A 15,469-nucleotide genomic window follows, 5' to 3' on the forward strand; every position below is an offset into this window, starting at 1 on the left:
ACATAAATGAATTGCAAGGGTTTTATTAAAAATGCTCTAATTTCAATAAGAATTCAAAAATCATTAATACGTGCAGAGATTGATTGTCGTAGCAACCTCATCTTACAAACCTAGATCTTTGGCATTCAACCATCTACAATCACACTGCTGGAGTGCCTAAAAAAAAAAAAAACAACAACACAAAACCCAAGTAATAACCTGGATGAGGAAGAGCAGCTCTTGATGCCAGTAGCATAAGTTCTTAGAGTTGGGACGCCAAGCCCTTTTCTTACTAACATATGTCAAAGAAGAAGAATTTCAAGAATAAACACCTACTAAAACTCCTGACCTTCCAAATTTATGTTTTTCTCTTAAATCACGTCTTAGCCAGGAAAAATCCCTCCAAAGAGACTGTTTTCCCCATATTCACATGATGATGCTTTTTAAAAGTATTGACATTAGAATTAACACCAAAAAGTGCACCAGCTCTTCCAAAGAACTTCCTGCAAAGGATTTACTGATCACAATTTTCAGCAGTCAAACTCACCAGCAATAGACCATATTTACACATACACATTCTTAGATCAAGTTTCCTATCAGGCAGAAGAGTACTTGCAATTCATTTCCTCATGCATATGTGAACTGTACACATGTGAAATGTCTGTAAAATGCCTTTGAAAACAAATAGTTGTTTGGAGCAAGTCAGAGACCTCAGGGGGCAAGCAAATTCCTGCACAAATCTAACATCCCTTATTTTACCCATAAAGATTGGAACATCAGCCTGACAGTACAGCAAAGAAACATCCTTCATTTAGCTCTTTTATCCCTCAGAAAGCTGGGAGGTGTCCTTGTGCCAGGAGGACATATGATCCAGCTGCAAGCAGGCAGCAGAGCAGAGCTAGCAAGCAACTGTTCCACAGTGAAGCAAAGCCCTGGGGTTCCACACAGCCAGGGCAGGTGCCAGAACTTGTGCACTGGGTATTGCTGGAATCAGAATGAAAGCTGAAGAGCTAAGATACTATTTGCCTGTTTTGGCTTACTTTCAGCATCTATGTAATATATTGTTGGGTTGAAGAGTTTTTTGTTGTTTTTATTTGTTTTGTTTTTTGAATCTTTGGAGTCCCGGAACCATCTGAATAAAAATGACACTTCTGCTACTCCAAGTAACATCCAAGACTTCAAAGTAAATGTATTCAACGTTGTTCAGAAAACAAAAAACCCACAGATATGACATTCCTGATGCTAATATTAAACCAGCACAGTGCTGCAAACTGACAAAGCCAAACGAGAAGCAAAGCAGCCCTCTCCAAGTCAGCTAAAGGCAGAAAGCCCTTGCAACCGACTCTCACAAGGTTAAACACTGGTGTCTTAAAACAAACAAATCTCTCTGAATAGTTTCACACTTATGTGCACAAAAATCATGAATATGAGAATGATTTGAACAGTTATTTAACATGTTACAGTGACTTTTCGTATAGAAGATACGTTTTCCTCTCCTTTAGCTAGCACGCACACACATATATACGAGCAATGATAAGCAGTTATGTATACTTCATAGCGAAGACTTAAATGAGAACTGTGGTCTCAGTTCAGCAAAGTAATATTGCTTTGCTAATTAACAGTACAAAAGGATTAGCAATTTCTTCTGAAAAGAATGATGTGAAATTAAGAACGAGCTGCTGTCAGCTTCATATTTAACACTTTGTTGTTCCCAACCAAAGACACGTAACTTTATCTATATTAATTATTACAAAGCTTAAAAATTGACCTGAGATCCTGCTCCATCACCAAGGTAGCCTCTACTATAAGTGGGACACTTATGCCAGCCTAGATATTTTATGGCACTTTTCTAGCCTCAATTATAAAACTTAAGGATAGAGGGCCTGTCTTTTAATGAGAAGAAAATCTGAGAAATTTCAGGAATGGCTGCATCAGGAGAAGTGTGACCAGCAAGTTGAGGGAGGTGATGCTGACCCTCTGCTCTGCTCTCATGACACCCCACCTGGAAAACCGTGTCCAGTTCTGAAGCTCCCAACACAAGGAGGACACAGGGTTGTTGGAGCAGGTCCAGAGGAGCGCCATGAAGATGATCAGAGGACTGGAGCGCCTCACCTATGAGGACAGGCTGAGAGAGCTGTGGCTCTGGGAAGACCCTACAGCAGCCTTCCAGTATCTGAAGAGGGCCTACAGGAAAGCTAGGAGGGAGTTTTTATAAGGGCAGGTAGCAACAGGTTGAGGGAAACGGTTTTCAACTGGAAGAGGCTAGATTCAGACCAGATATCATAAAGAAATTCTTTACTGTGAGGGTGAGACACTGGAACAGGTTGCCCAGTGAGGTTGTGGATGCCCCCTGCCTGGAAGCATTCAAGGCCAGGCTGGATGAGGCTTGAAGCACCCTGGTCAAAGCAGGGGAGTTGGAACTAGATGATCTTAAAGGTTCCTTCCAACCCAATATATACCATTTCCACTGAACACATGAAGTATATTTTACCCCTAAACAGTTGCTCCTAAAAATCAAGCCACTCCTCCACTCCAAGCAGCAGCAACCTCTTAATACTTTGCCTTTGTATTTTTTACTCGCATGGACTTAAAAAGCAAGCAACACATGAAAGTCACAAAAACCTACGGCTTCCAACATCTCAAAATAAAACAAGCCTTTGAGATAATATCAGTACACGGGCTAATAAAAGGCAGCAATAGAACATAAACAATCTCAAGAACTGCCTGCTAATGTAGCATTAAAGTTGCACATTTACAGGAACTAAGGCTATTTGCTATTACCCATTAGGCCAGCAGGAACCTGACATAGCAAACATTTATGACTTTCATCAACACAAGCACTATTGATTAGTGATAAAGCAATTTATTACTGGGATGCTCAAACCATTCCCCAAATACCAGCTCACAGAAGCATGCGTGTTTAAGAGGCTTCCATCAGTGTTTTCCTGTACTTCATATGAATTAAAAGCTCCTTATCAAAACCTTTTCTGAGTAAATGCTCTTTCCTTCCACCAGAAGTCATCACAGATGGAAAAAGCCTGACAAAGAACCCAAGTTTCCAGAGCTCAAGTTTGTAAGAAAAAAATAAATAAATCTCATTGGACTACTCTTCTATTTCCACTGCAGCTTCTCCTGTATCTGCAGATTCTGAGCATCTACAAACTAGATAAATCCAGGAAACAAAACAAAACCAAAAACCAGCCCACCACAAGCAATCCCTATGTGCTCCTTTTGAAGATCTATATAACATGTCTTGTTTCATGCCATGATAGAGGTGGTACGTTTCACACTCATTTGCTTTGGCATCCTATCTCCCCAGTTCATGTGTGCATGCACGCACAAACCCCTGGGAGCAGCCAGTTCATTTTGGCAATTCAGCAATATGTGGGTTGGTTTCTATAACCCTGAGCCTGCCAACTTGATTCCTTTGATCACAATAGGTGCATTTGCATGAATGAATTTTTGATTGTAGCAACAACTTAGGTCGGGATTCACGAAGCAGAGCAAAGTAATGGATTAGTCACCACAGCTTCAATTAATGGTTTTGGTTCCCAGTGGCAAATCGATGTCCATCAACTTTGACTTCCTTGTCAAAAGCAGGCAGGCAACAACTCCATCTATAGCACTTAATTTACAGACCTTGTAAAATCTTGGAAGCAAGAATTGACAGAAACATCTGAATTTACCTCAGGAAAACATATAAACTATACTCTACTCTTCTGCTCCATCTTGAAAACCTTTGGCTAGAGGGATAGAATAATTCAGTAGTGCTGAGTGTAGAAATAAGGTCTAGGCAGTCATTATCTTAAATCATGTTTATGAGCTCTAAAATAAATAAATCAGCTTCTTAATTGATTTGGACCAATGTCTAGCAAGCAATTTTAGCCTAGTAAAATAAGGATAAACACATCCTAAAAGAGATCAAATTTAAGAAGTTGGGGGCTGGGGCATGCCCTGCATATGCAATCTGCAGTGATTGTCAGCTGTTTTAAAGAGCTTCTCAAGTAAAAATCACCAGAGAACAAAAAACAAAGCACAAACCCACACACCACATCACCACATTTAATTTTAGCATCAAGAAGAACGAATACAACAGAGGCTGGAGCAAACTTCAGAGGAAAAAAAACATTAAGCTCTAGATATTGTGTCATATAATGCAATTTGTTCAGTGTTAGAAGTACCTGGAGTGAGTTGCTGCACCACAGCGCACAGCTAATTTGTGTATTGTAACAGAGCGGTCCATGAACCAGAAAATTATGAAGGACTCGTTTCTCTTTGGCAGTTGCTTAACTTAACTGGAAAAACATCCAAAGACCTAACATAAATTTTGTGGAAAGCAAGAGGAGCAGAGCTCAATACTACTACAGCAGTCAGGAATGCACTGAAGGGCAGGCTCAGAATTTGAGAGCTCCCCAAATGGAACAGCACAGCAAGCTGCACAGCTTCTAGTGGTGCCTGTTTCCAAACCCATTTGCAATATATTCAGCACAAACAACTTCTTACACCAATACCACATAACATCTTCTCAGCTTTCTGACATGCTCATTTGACACAAGCATCTCCTCTCTGACTGATGCAAGCAGCCCAGCAACTTCCTGCTTAAGCAAAACTAACTCAGTGTCCTGCTGAGTTTTTCCTATTAATTACAAAAGACACAGACATGAAAAGGACACAGAGTTACCCTATAGACAAGCTAAGGCATAAATAGGAACTGTGGAAACAAAGTCACCTTCTTTTTAAACCAAGAAATGTAAAACTCATTATAGGATGAAAAAAACGCAATAAATATTCTTTATCCAAACATAACTACAAATTACATTACTAAGAACTCCTGAAATAAATCTGAACCATCAGTCCCCTCTATTTCAAAGGTAAAACAACAGCAAAACTTGAAAAGGACTGCCTCAAATCCATGAACTTCAGTTTTAAGGAATTAAAATATCAATAGCATCAAGGTCTTGAAACGAGTGAATATAAACTTGGAGCAGCAATTCTGCAAGAATGAAAACTGAAATGCAATGACTGTAAAGGAGAGTTTGTTGTTTGTTTTTATTTCGTTGCTTTTTTTTAAGGTCTGATAGAAACCTTCTAGCCCTAGTCATTTAGATCCCATTTTCATAAGTGTAATGTCAGCAGAGTTGCTCTGATAGAAAATATGTCATTCTTGTCACACCATTGCTATTAGTATGAAATCCCTATTGAACTCAATATTGAACTCAGCCTAACAAAGAAATATAGGGGGAAAAAAATTAAAAAATAAAAAATAAAAAAAATCAAGCTTCTCAGAGCATCCCTGTAGTCAAAAGTGTCCTTTTCTTAGGATTATTTTTGTCTCATTCCATGCACCTCTGGTTAGCAGCAAGAATGTATCAACTTTGTTGTTCCATTTTTTTCTATTTCAACCTTAAAAAATCTCTCAGATCCTTCCCACAAACAACCTTTCTTCCTTTTCCCAGAACAACAGTGGAAAGACATGCCTTAGGCAGTTCTCACTTCCAGGTTGAAAGTTTACCAGTAGAGAAATAGAAGTGCTCAAGCTGGCAACAGTGAGTATTATCTACTATTTTATACATACACACACACATACATATGTATACATACACATACTCACAAAAATGCACTTCTGCAGCTTTTTGCATAGGAGAAAATGCATGTCTGAGATCAAAGTGAATCCTGCCTAGCTGGACCTTAGTTCAAGAGCAAGCCTTGGAGATACATGCAACCATCACAGACAGCAGACACCCATATCAGGATGCGAGTCCACCAAAATAAAGCACACAATATATATGTAGGGTGCTCTCACTCTAAAGTGATTTTTTTTCTTAAATAAATATTTCCAAAGGTTCATATATGGTAAGGTATACTGGCTGACCCAACAATGGGAATTAAATAAGATCTTTCATTGCTTTGTCCTTCCTTTAGATACATAACAGCATGGTTAAACTCCACAATACAAAAAAGACTAAACCCTGTTCTGCTTTGGGTTTTGTCTTCCTTAAACTAGGCAACACCATCTTGCTCTAGTGACCAAGGAGGCCACCTGATCACTTGCTCTATGCAGTAACAGACAGGAAGCAGCCCAGTGAATATAGCCCTGTATAATGATGTTTGCAGATCTTTTTAAAATCCATACTATATTTCTTAACTAATGGATGTCAAGCATGATGAACAGCGGCTATGCAAGTGCCTGGCTGGTGTTTTATCATGACTTTTCTTCCTGCTATTTACACCTGTTTCCTTTCTGCTGTTTTAAGCCCATTAGTGTTTATTGTGTCCACACTGTGCATTGCAAATAATCTCATTTTACCAGTTCCTCTTAGACATGCCCCGGGCTATTGTCACACTGTGCACTCACTTTTCTTCTGAGCTGTACTAATTCTCTTCTCTTGATAATACAGTGTGACCCATAATTCACTGCTTAGGCAGATTTCATTATTCTGTACCTTTTCAATCAAACTCTGCTCTTACAGAAGCTCATTTTGAGCCTCTTTAACAGCTCTCTACTCCAAACATTCCAGTGTTAACTATAAAGGCATAATACATCAGCTCTGATAAAAAACCTTACTTGTGTTAGAAAAGCTCACGCAGTACAGACAGGATTCTTGCAGCTCATGGTTGGTCTTATTTTATTTCTCTGTTATAAGCAATCACTTTCAGCTAGTGAAAACAATCAGCTTCTCAACAGTTGAGAAAGAATGCTAAGAAACTAATGCACTACAAAACAGCATTGTGAGTTTGTGCCCAAGTTCACAAACTCCACATGACTGTTACAAAGCCAGACTTAGGGCTGCAGCCTCTGCTGCAAGTACTTTGGGAGCAAACAGGAAAAAAGGGAGGAACTTCCAGGACAAACATCTTTTGTTGAATGAATATATACAACAAAAACAACACTCCAAAAAAAAAAAAAAAAACAAAACAGAAAAAAAAGGAGTCACACTGACAGATTGGAACATCTGTGTTAGATGGTATATGAAGTTGTACTACCTCTTGAATGTGACTACATCCCTACACCATAATCAGAAAGCATTTTATCACCACCACTGATGTTATTAATAAATCAAATAAAAATCAGACCAATTATCTACAGTCTTTTTATGTTAAAGAAAAATAATTTTTTCATTTAAAATAAAGTCTATTTTCCATACTGATTTGAGGCTTGATGTTTTTGTTTGTTTCCATTGTTCGTTTTTTAATTGTTCTGTTCTACAGTAGGAGGGAAGAAGCTGAAAGGGCCACAGCAATACCCCCTGCTTTGTTAGGAGAGAGATAGCTCTACTGCAGTAGCAGTACTGCACCTCAGTAGAATTTCCTGAAATATCCCTCATGCTTTTCACTGTGTGATCTTACTACAGCCTTTGGAAGAATTCAGTTGAAATACTTCAATTTTGTATCACAGTAATCAAAATTCAGTACAAATGAGGCCACAATCCACAGTAAAAACCACAGAGATGGTCTGAAGGTCTTGATAAAGCATCTGCTCCACTCCTTGTGCTACCACAAAAAGTCAAGAACATCCACAGGAACCTTTAACAGAAGTTTCCCTTATACCCTCTTATGAAAATCTCTAAGGATAGCACACGGTATTATATGTGCTGCTTATACTGCTCCACTACTTTCACAGAAGAAATTTTTTAATACCTGCATTTTATCTTCTTTCCTACAATTAAAGCTGATCATTCTTGTTCTACCCATAGAGAATAAAGGACAAAAAAAAATATAAAATTCTTTAAAGCATCTTTTACAGACTAGACAGTTGCTATTGTGGTCTCCTTTTGTCTTCTTTTTCTTTTTTCTTAGGGTAAATTAATTTTTTCAAGCTTCCCTCAAAGTTTAGATTTGCCGAACTCCTCATTTCCACTTTTTTTGCCTTTTTTTTTTTTTTTGCTTTTTAATTTCTGTCACTACTTTGTGTCTGTTTTAACAGGTGAAGCTCGAGACTGCAAGCTGATATTCTAGATGAAGGATCCAAATCCAAAGACAGAAAAATATCTTCCTTCATGTTGAATAATCTCCCAAATTAAAATTGCTTTTTTTTTTTTCTAGCAACACTGCACTGTTGGCACACATTCTGTACATTTGCTTTACAACACAATATAGCCATCAGATCTGTTTTTGCTGACCAACTATCATGCCAAAGATTATCTGACGTTTCATTCTTTGCACTTACCCACATTGGTTATATGATCCTAATTCTTCACCTTAAGATCAATTCAAATTCAGATTTTATCCTCCAAGGTGCTCGTTCATTCACAGCTTATTGGGGCTCCTTTGCATTTCTAAGTCAGTTCTCAACTCCATCAGCCAAGTCAGTGATGCAGCAACCATAACAGCAGGGCAACACTCAGAAGATCCTGGTAAGCAGAGATAAATCCTTGAGATTCTCAGCAACACAATGAGCACAATGAACACAATCAACAAAAGCAATGCTACAAAAATTTTCTATGCTTTTCAGCCCCTTAGATTTAAAAGAAAAATACCCTTAAGTTTTCCTGCAGAACAACAAAGCAGGTTTTCTAGTTTTATCAGAGAAACTCACTTCACCCAGTTGCTGTTTCTTGATTAAATAGTGGAACAGCCTCACAGCTGGCATGAGTTAGAGAAAGTCTACTTACCTGTAATGGATGCCTCCCGAAAGTCAGCACAGTTCCTGCTCACCTTAAAAGTTGTCTATTCCTCCCACCCAAAATACAAGAAGATTACATTTTATCAGAAAAGATCTCTTCATTCTATGAAACTCAGTAATCTGGTGGTGCTTTTTAAGCTAAGTTTGTAGTCACTCAGAAGAACTGCTTCAACAACAACAAAGCAACCTTCTCTTAAACATATTGATTTCAACAGGAACAACACATACAAAAGTAAAGATTGGTTTACAGCACAGATCTCTTCCAAATCATTTCATTAGTATAGTGTGAACTTCAATAAAAATCCAAATATCACAAAATTAAAAAATCATGGTCTGTTTATCACCTGATTCTGCTTTACCTCAGAATTACAGCTGGCTTCCCTGTAGTGAAGGATACCACTCTTTGAAATTCCAAAGCATCTTTAAAGCTAAAAAGTCCAGAAAGCACAGGACTGACAGCCTTGGAGGTTGGGCTCTGTTTATCAGCTGGAAGACAACACTGAAAGCAGATAGCTAATTTGTTTTCCATCAGAGTTTACTCTGGTTTCCAACTTTTCTAGCAGCTTCCTGTTCATTCTTGTGCCTTTGTGTGAAGGCAGTCCAGGAGGACAACAACACTTTCTGCTTTCAGAGAGCCCGCTAGAATGTTACCCTCACCTTGCAAAAGTTAGCAAAGACTGACTTTTACTGCTAACCAAGGGCAAACCCCTGCCGACCTGTGGGAAGAGCTGCATGCCCACTGTCCATTTCCCAGCTGTTCGCTCACTCTCACAAGATAGTTACACATTTCCTTTGCAGTAAAAAAAAACTCTCTGTAGAGTAGGGAACACTCAAAGAAAGTCACACACGTACAGATATCTTGTTAATATTAATTAGCTTCACTGTGAATGTTATAATATGCATTCACTGCTCATTGGCTAACGATGCCACAGACAGCACTTCAGAAATTGGTACATTTCTCTCCTTTCCGTAACTCACAGATGGTGTTGGAGATGACCGCTCCATCATCCCTTCTTTCTTCCTAACCAGATTAATAGACAAAACTGCTCATAGCTATCAGCGTGGAACTGCTGATTGCATTAGTTGCAGACATAATTAAGACACTGTTTATAGAAGCACTGAACTACAGGAGTAATTTTACCTGCACAAGAGCTACAAATTTGTCCATTTTAAAAGGAACATATTTCTTGTACTTCATCTGTTATTCTAATTACCAACCATATGGCTAAAGTTGGAACACAGTTAATGACAGAACTGTGAAGAGATACATTTCTTACTCTGGAATCTGGATGTATAGCTCATTCTTAAGGATAAAGCCAAGTGCTGCTTTCACATCCAGGCATAAGGTCTTTGAAATAACTCTTCAATTGTGATTGCAAGTTTTTGGTTAATATCAGGCCCTGTGAATTATACACAAATGGGATGGGATGCAATGCTTGTGGTAGTCCATGCTATCACACCTTACTCAAAATGGGATATCAAAGTAAGAGTAAACATTCATGCTGTACTCATTAAGAAGTTTCACTGTACAAGAAAAGCTGAGGTCAGTTGTTCACCTCTGCTCCTCAGATAGGAGACACATTATTAACAGTGTGAGCAAAAACACTGTCTTCAGATACTAGGAGAAAGACTGAGTGCATAGCCTGAATTTATTCTTTTATCAAAGCAGAAAGAGCTTCAGAGACTTTCTCTTATGCGCAACATGGAGAATAGCACTGGCATCAGTAATCATTAGAAGAGGAGCAAACTACATCTTAAATATTATCTATTTTTTATGTTGGTTGTATATGACGATGAATGGCATTTCACTGAATTACTTTGTTCCTTTTCTATGCCTAAATTTGGACTGTTTTAATGCACTTACATAATTCAATGTACTTTAAAAAAAACAAAAAATCTCTTAACTTACTAAATGTTTAAAGTTACAGACAAGTTAAAAAATACTAATATTAATACATATATGCCTGAAAAGGCACTTGCAGTGTTGAGTTTACCAGATTTCCATCTATCTCATTGTTCTGCTGATCTATTTCTTTCATCTCTTATTCAACAATACAACAGCCAGCTTTTCTTGTAGATAATAACGAAACATTAAAATGCTGAGATCTAATGTACATCTACTGCCAAGCACACTATATCAGGAAACAGTACCTCGTATGTGTTTGATTATCGTAGAAAGTGCACCAGTTCACTTATGAATATTTATGTACTATTGAATAGCTGGACCAGGACAGATCAAGATTTTCATTACAATTTTTCCTGCTGCTTTGATACTGCAGCAGAGGATAAGAGGGAAGAGCACTGCTCCTATCAGCTGTACAACACAAACTGGATATTGTGCAAAGCCAGAATAACAAAGGGTTTTTTTCAATAGTCTTGATACCAGCCAACACAAGAAAATCCCACATGAAGGCTGACCACCAGAAAACAAAACCTATTTGTTCAAAATTCCTGCCATAGTATAAACAGTATTACAGATGGCAGAAAACAATTTGTTACCTTCTCCAAATAAAAGCTAAGAAAGGCAGAGACAGCAGCACTTGAAAGCACTTAAGAACAAACAGATGGCCAATGAAACCAGAACACAAACAAGTGGAAAACACGAGAAGGAATATGTGTCAACAGATCTTGAGGCAGAATACTGGTTAAGATGCAGAAGACATAAAGCAAGCTTCTATTTGGCATGAGGTGAAAGTAGAAGAAGCAGAAAAACTCAGGGAGCCTCCCAAACTGGGGAGAAAGCCATATTTATAGAGCCTAACCACAGGAGCAGGGCAACACTCTGAACAGGAAATTACAAAACTGATCAGAACAAAGTCCTCCTTACCTCAGGATGTGAAAGAGGTCTTCATGGTGCATAAACATTGGTTGTTGGATACATCGATAGAAGTATAAAAACGATCAAAGATGAAGGAGCATTAGGACAAACAGCCCACTAATCAATTTTGCCTGTGCAAAGCATACAGGTGTTAGCAATTACTCAGTGGCTAAGAAATTCAGCACAGGTGTAGGCAGCTACCCCACACACAGCTTACCACCAGTCAAATAAGTAGCAATTCTAAGGGCAGTCTATTTCCATTTGCTTTTCCTTTTACAAGTATCCTTACAGTTAGATCAATGTAAAACAAAACTGTAAGAAGGTACATATACTTAGGTAAAGAATGAATGAAAAATGAGAAAAAAAAGTAGAAGAGTAGGAGTCTTATTATTATCTGAAAACACTTTCAAAGCTGTCGAAACACATGCTTTTACCCTATAATGTTTGCTGAGAAACACTTCACAGAACAGTACTAGTTCTCAGTAAACAGGCTTTTTATTGCAGCTATACTGTAGGACAACTAGAGAAGAGAATATGGAAACAACTAGGGGCTCTTAAGGGCACTGCAACTGTTATGTAAAAGGAAAACTGTAAATGGATTTTCTTGCTGCAGTACACTTTTAGTAGCAGAGATGTGTACTAAGGCGGAAAACTATTTGTCTCTGACTGCAAGAGATCTGTATTATTTTTCTCCTCTATGCTAGGGTGGTGACCTTTTGGATACAGCCTTAAAGAAAGTGCTTTCTAGAAATAGACTGCATCAGTCTACAGAAGTCTCAGACTGTGTTACTTATGCTACTGATCTCATAAACAAAAAGGAGAAAACAGTCTGGAAATACCTTAAAATAAATTCACTGGAGGTGTACGCATCCAAATGTAAATGCGCCTCAACATATACAGTATATAAATGTTTTGAACAAATCTCACCATTTCCACATTTCAGCATTATTTCTCAGCACTTTTGATATATTTGATCTTGCAACCGCACCTACAAAAAACAAATGAATAAATAAATAAACTCTTTTGCACAAGAATTTACACAAGGTGCCAAGCAAAAAAACACTGCCCAAATCTTCACCATTACTTTGACTGACACGCACAGAATGTGCTTCCTTTGGCTGTACTGCTTTATTCTGCTAATAATCTTTATATTACAAGTCCTTGTTAGGCCTTGGCAATGCACGTGGTCTATCTTTAGCTCAAGCTATTATGCCAGCTCTCGGTAGAAAGGGCTCTAAAATCTGGGTCTGTTACTGTAAGTGCACTTCAATGCACAAATAAAACAGAAACTCATATCTGTATAACCACTGTCTTGAGGTCCCAATGAGCTTCTGAATATCACTGATTAAAACACAAATCTAATACAGTGCAAAAAATAAATATCATCTTAAGTTATAGCCAGGTTACCCGGTGTGCTTCCATCCTGTTACATACAGCAAGTCAGCAGGATGTGGTGAAGTCATTATTTTATGGAAGACCTCTAATACACTGCTTGCATTGCAAACACAGTGCTCAAATACTGAGCATTTCAAGATTTCATTTCCGTCCGTAGTGAGGGTGAACATGCTTGAACTTTCATAATGGTACCGGCATTTTCTCAGGATATCCTATTCAGAAAGGTCCAATCTAATTTAAACATTTTCCATAACACAACATGATTGAGCAGCACACTGAAAGTGACAATCTTTGGATGAGGAACTGAGCATAAGAATTCCTCTACCTACAGTGCCTGACATGTAATATCCTTTTACCATATCATGACCAAATTCTGTTCCAGTTAATTATGTTTTGATTGCCAAACATCCTCTCTGCTGCTCCCTCACTGTGACTCTGCTCCTCATCTCAAGGTGCTCATCACTGGATTTCTAGCTATTTCTATATTCCAGAATTAGCCACATCAAATACTTAGTTTTGTATTGGGCTGAATTAGAAGTAAAATTAGGAATTACAGAAATATGAAATATTACTATTCTGTAGTAATTCTACAGGTTTGGAAGTGGAGTGAAAAAAACACATATTATAGCAGCCTACCATAGACAAGCTTCCTCAAGATTAAACAGTACAACAGCAACTGAACCTGCGTAATCTACACGTCTCTGTATGCAAGTAAAGGACACACAAAATTTCTTTTGCTCACTGCGCAGAAGACTACTATCAACTATCACCTTAAAAAGTAAATTTGATGCAGTGTAATTCAGTTGTAGCAAAGGGATTCATCTGGCCACCCCCTGCTGATTATTACACACAGTCTGCCCATAAAAAAGCAAGTCTCCCCCAAACAGGGACAAAAACAAAACTCTCACCTTACAGAGACAGAGCAAATCACCAAAACAGGTCAATCAAGGTATAATTAGCTCTAATCAGTGCTCCATTATCCTGCTAAATGCTGCACCTGCTTCCAAATTAGCCTCAAAGAAGATGTAACATTTTTTTTTCTTTTTTCCTCCAGGTGGGGTTTAAAAAAAAGAACAACAGAAAAAATATCTTTTATTCTGATGGCTACAATAGCAAAAAAAGGCCCTACAACTCCCATACTGTAAGGTTTGAGCCAACTGATCATGTGCATGTGACTTTAACCACATTGCTTATGGAAGCAGGAAACAGAAATGCTACTACTAAGCAGAGAAGGTGCTTCTCCACGTAACCAGGCAGCCTTGCTTCTCTCACACTGAAGGATTTCAGCATTCTCAAAGTGAAGAGAAATGCAACTCCTTTTGTTTTCTCCTTCCTGCTTTCTTTCCTTCGCTGCCTGTCGCTTTGCTATGTGATCAGTTATGATACCAAAAAGCAGAGAAAGAACTAAATCCTCAAAGCCAACTGCTAAATTTAGTTACTTCTGTTAACGTGGCACATTTGTTCAGAGAGAACAAAGTTTATATGGTGACAGGTAGAAAGAACCACAGCAAAAAGTAGATAAGGTAAGCAGCAAACACAGTTCTCCCTCTTGACTTCCCCTCCAAAATCAGCGGCATCTACAAGGAGGAATTGCCAAACCACCACTACATGAATATCTTTCATCTGCTCTGCAGCACAGACAGACTCCAGCTCTCTCCTGCCAATGAGGAGACAAGAAACAGCATTGCTGCACATGGACAGCAATAGCATCTGTCAGAGGCCACGGCAAAAAGGAGAGCAACGGCCTCAGCCAGTGCCCCGCAGGGTACAGCCATAATGCTGTTGTTCAAGTAAAATAAGCTTGCCCAGACCAAAGCTGGCTTTAGGATTATAACTGCATATGCAGTCAAAGGAAAGAAATCCCGAGGACCCAAGGAAGCTGCTCCTCCCCTCTGGCAGTCTGCCCAGCGCGGTACCTGCCGCAGCACGGCTGTCTGCCTCTGTGGTACATGTGCTGCTGAAGCAATGTCCCTCCTCACATCGGGCACCTTCAGCTCTCTGCTCCAGAGCGTTTGCCGGGATAGGAAACCACCCTGCAGTCCCTGAGAGCCATAAATGTACTCTGGGGACAAGTTCTTTTGCAGCCTTGTATTTACTGCTTTATTCAGCTTTGTCACCTCCAACTTTTTGGCTCCCAACTAACAGACTTTGAAAATACCTCTATAAAAATCTTAATGCAAATCACTAAGTTACTCAGCATGTTCCCAAGTACAAAAGTGTTTGGTTATTAAGCATTGGATGTCCCCATGCAGGCGCCGGCAGCGAGGCCTCCAGGCGCAACCTGTGGGGAGAGGCCGGGGCACCCGGTGCCCCACAGCAGGCTCTGGATGGTTCCGAATGGTTCCTCAGGGCTCTGCAAAGGCAGTGGTGCCTCTGTGCAAATGTCCGAGAAAAAGCAAACGCTGTGAGGGAAGAAGTGTGCAAAACAGATAGGAAGGGGCTCCAGGTACCAGGGAGTGTCCCCTGCAGCCTGTGCAGAGCCCACGGCAGAGCGGGTGTCCCCACTGCAGCCCATGCAGGGCTCCAAGCCGGCACAGGAAGTGTGAGGGGGGAGCAATGGAGAGGAACTGCTGTGGGCTGACTGCAGCTCCTGTGCTGTTCAGGGGTCGATTGGGGAACAAAGGAGAGGCTCTGAGCCTGGGGGAAAAAGGGGG

At 39.4% G+C, this 15,469-nt stretch overlaps 1 long non-coding RNA gene across 1 annotated transcript in view; it reads right to left on the reverse strand.

The window, feature by feature from the left end:
* Positions 1-15,469, reverse strand: part of LOC122183325 — a 125,361-nt gene that overhangs the window by 76,382 nt on the left and 33,510 nt on the right. Inside the window, exons 2-4 of the long non-coding RNA XR_006180227.1 lie at positions 12,348-12,408; positions 11,430-11,551; positions 8,147-8,330 (exon numbers count right to left, since the gene is read on the reverse strand). This is a non-coding gene — a long non-coding RNA (uncharacterized LOC122183325). The remainder of the gene's footprint in view (positions 1-8,146; positions 8,331-11,429; positions 11,552-12,347; positions 12,409-15,469) is intronic.

This window comes from Lagopus leucura, unplaced genomic scaffold, assembly GCF_019238085.1.
Source record: "Lagopus leucura isolate 7727_CA_CO unplaced genomic scaffold, USGS_WTPT01 Super-Scaffold_100017, whole genome shotgun sequence".
Classification (NCBI taxonomy): Eukaryota; Metazoa; Chordata; class Aves; order Galliformes; family Phasianidae; genus Lagopus; species Lagopus leucura.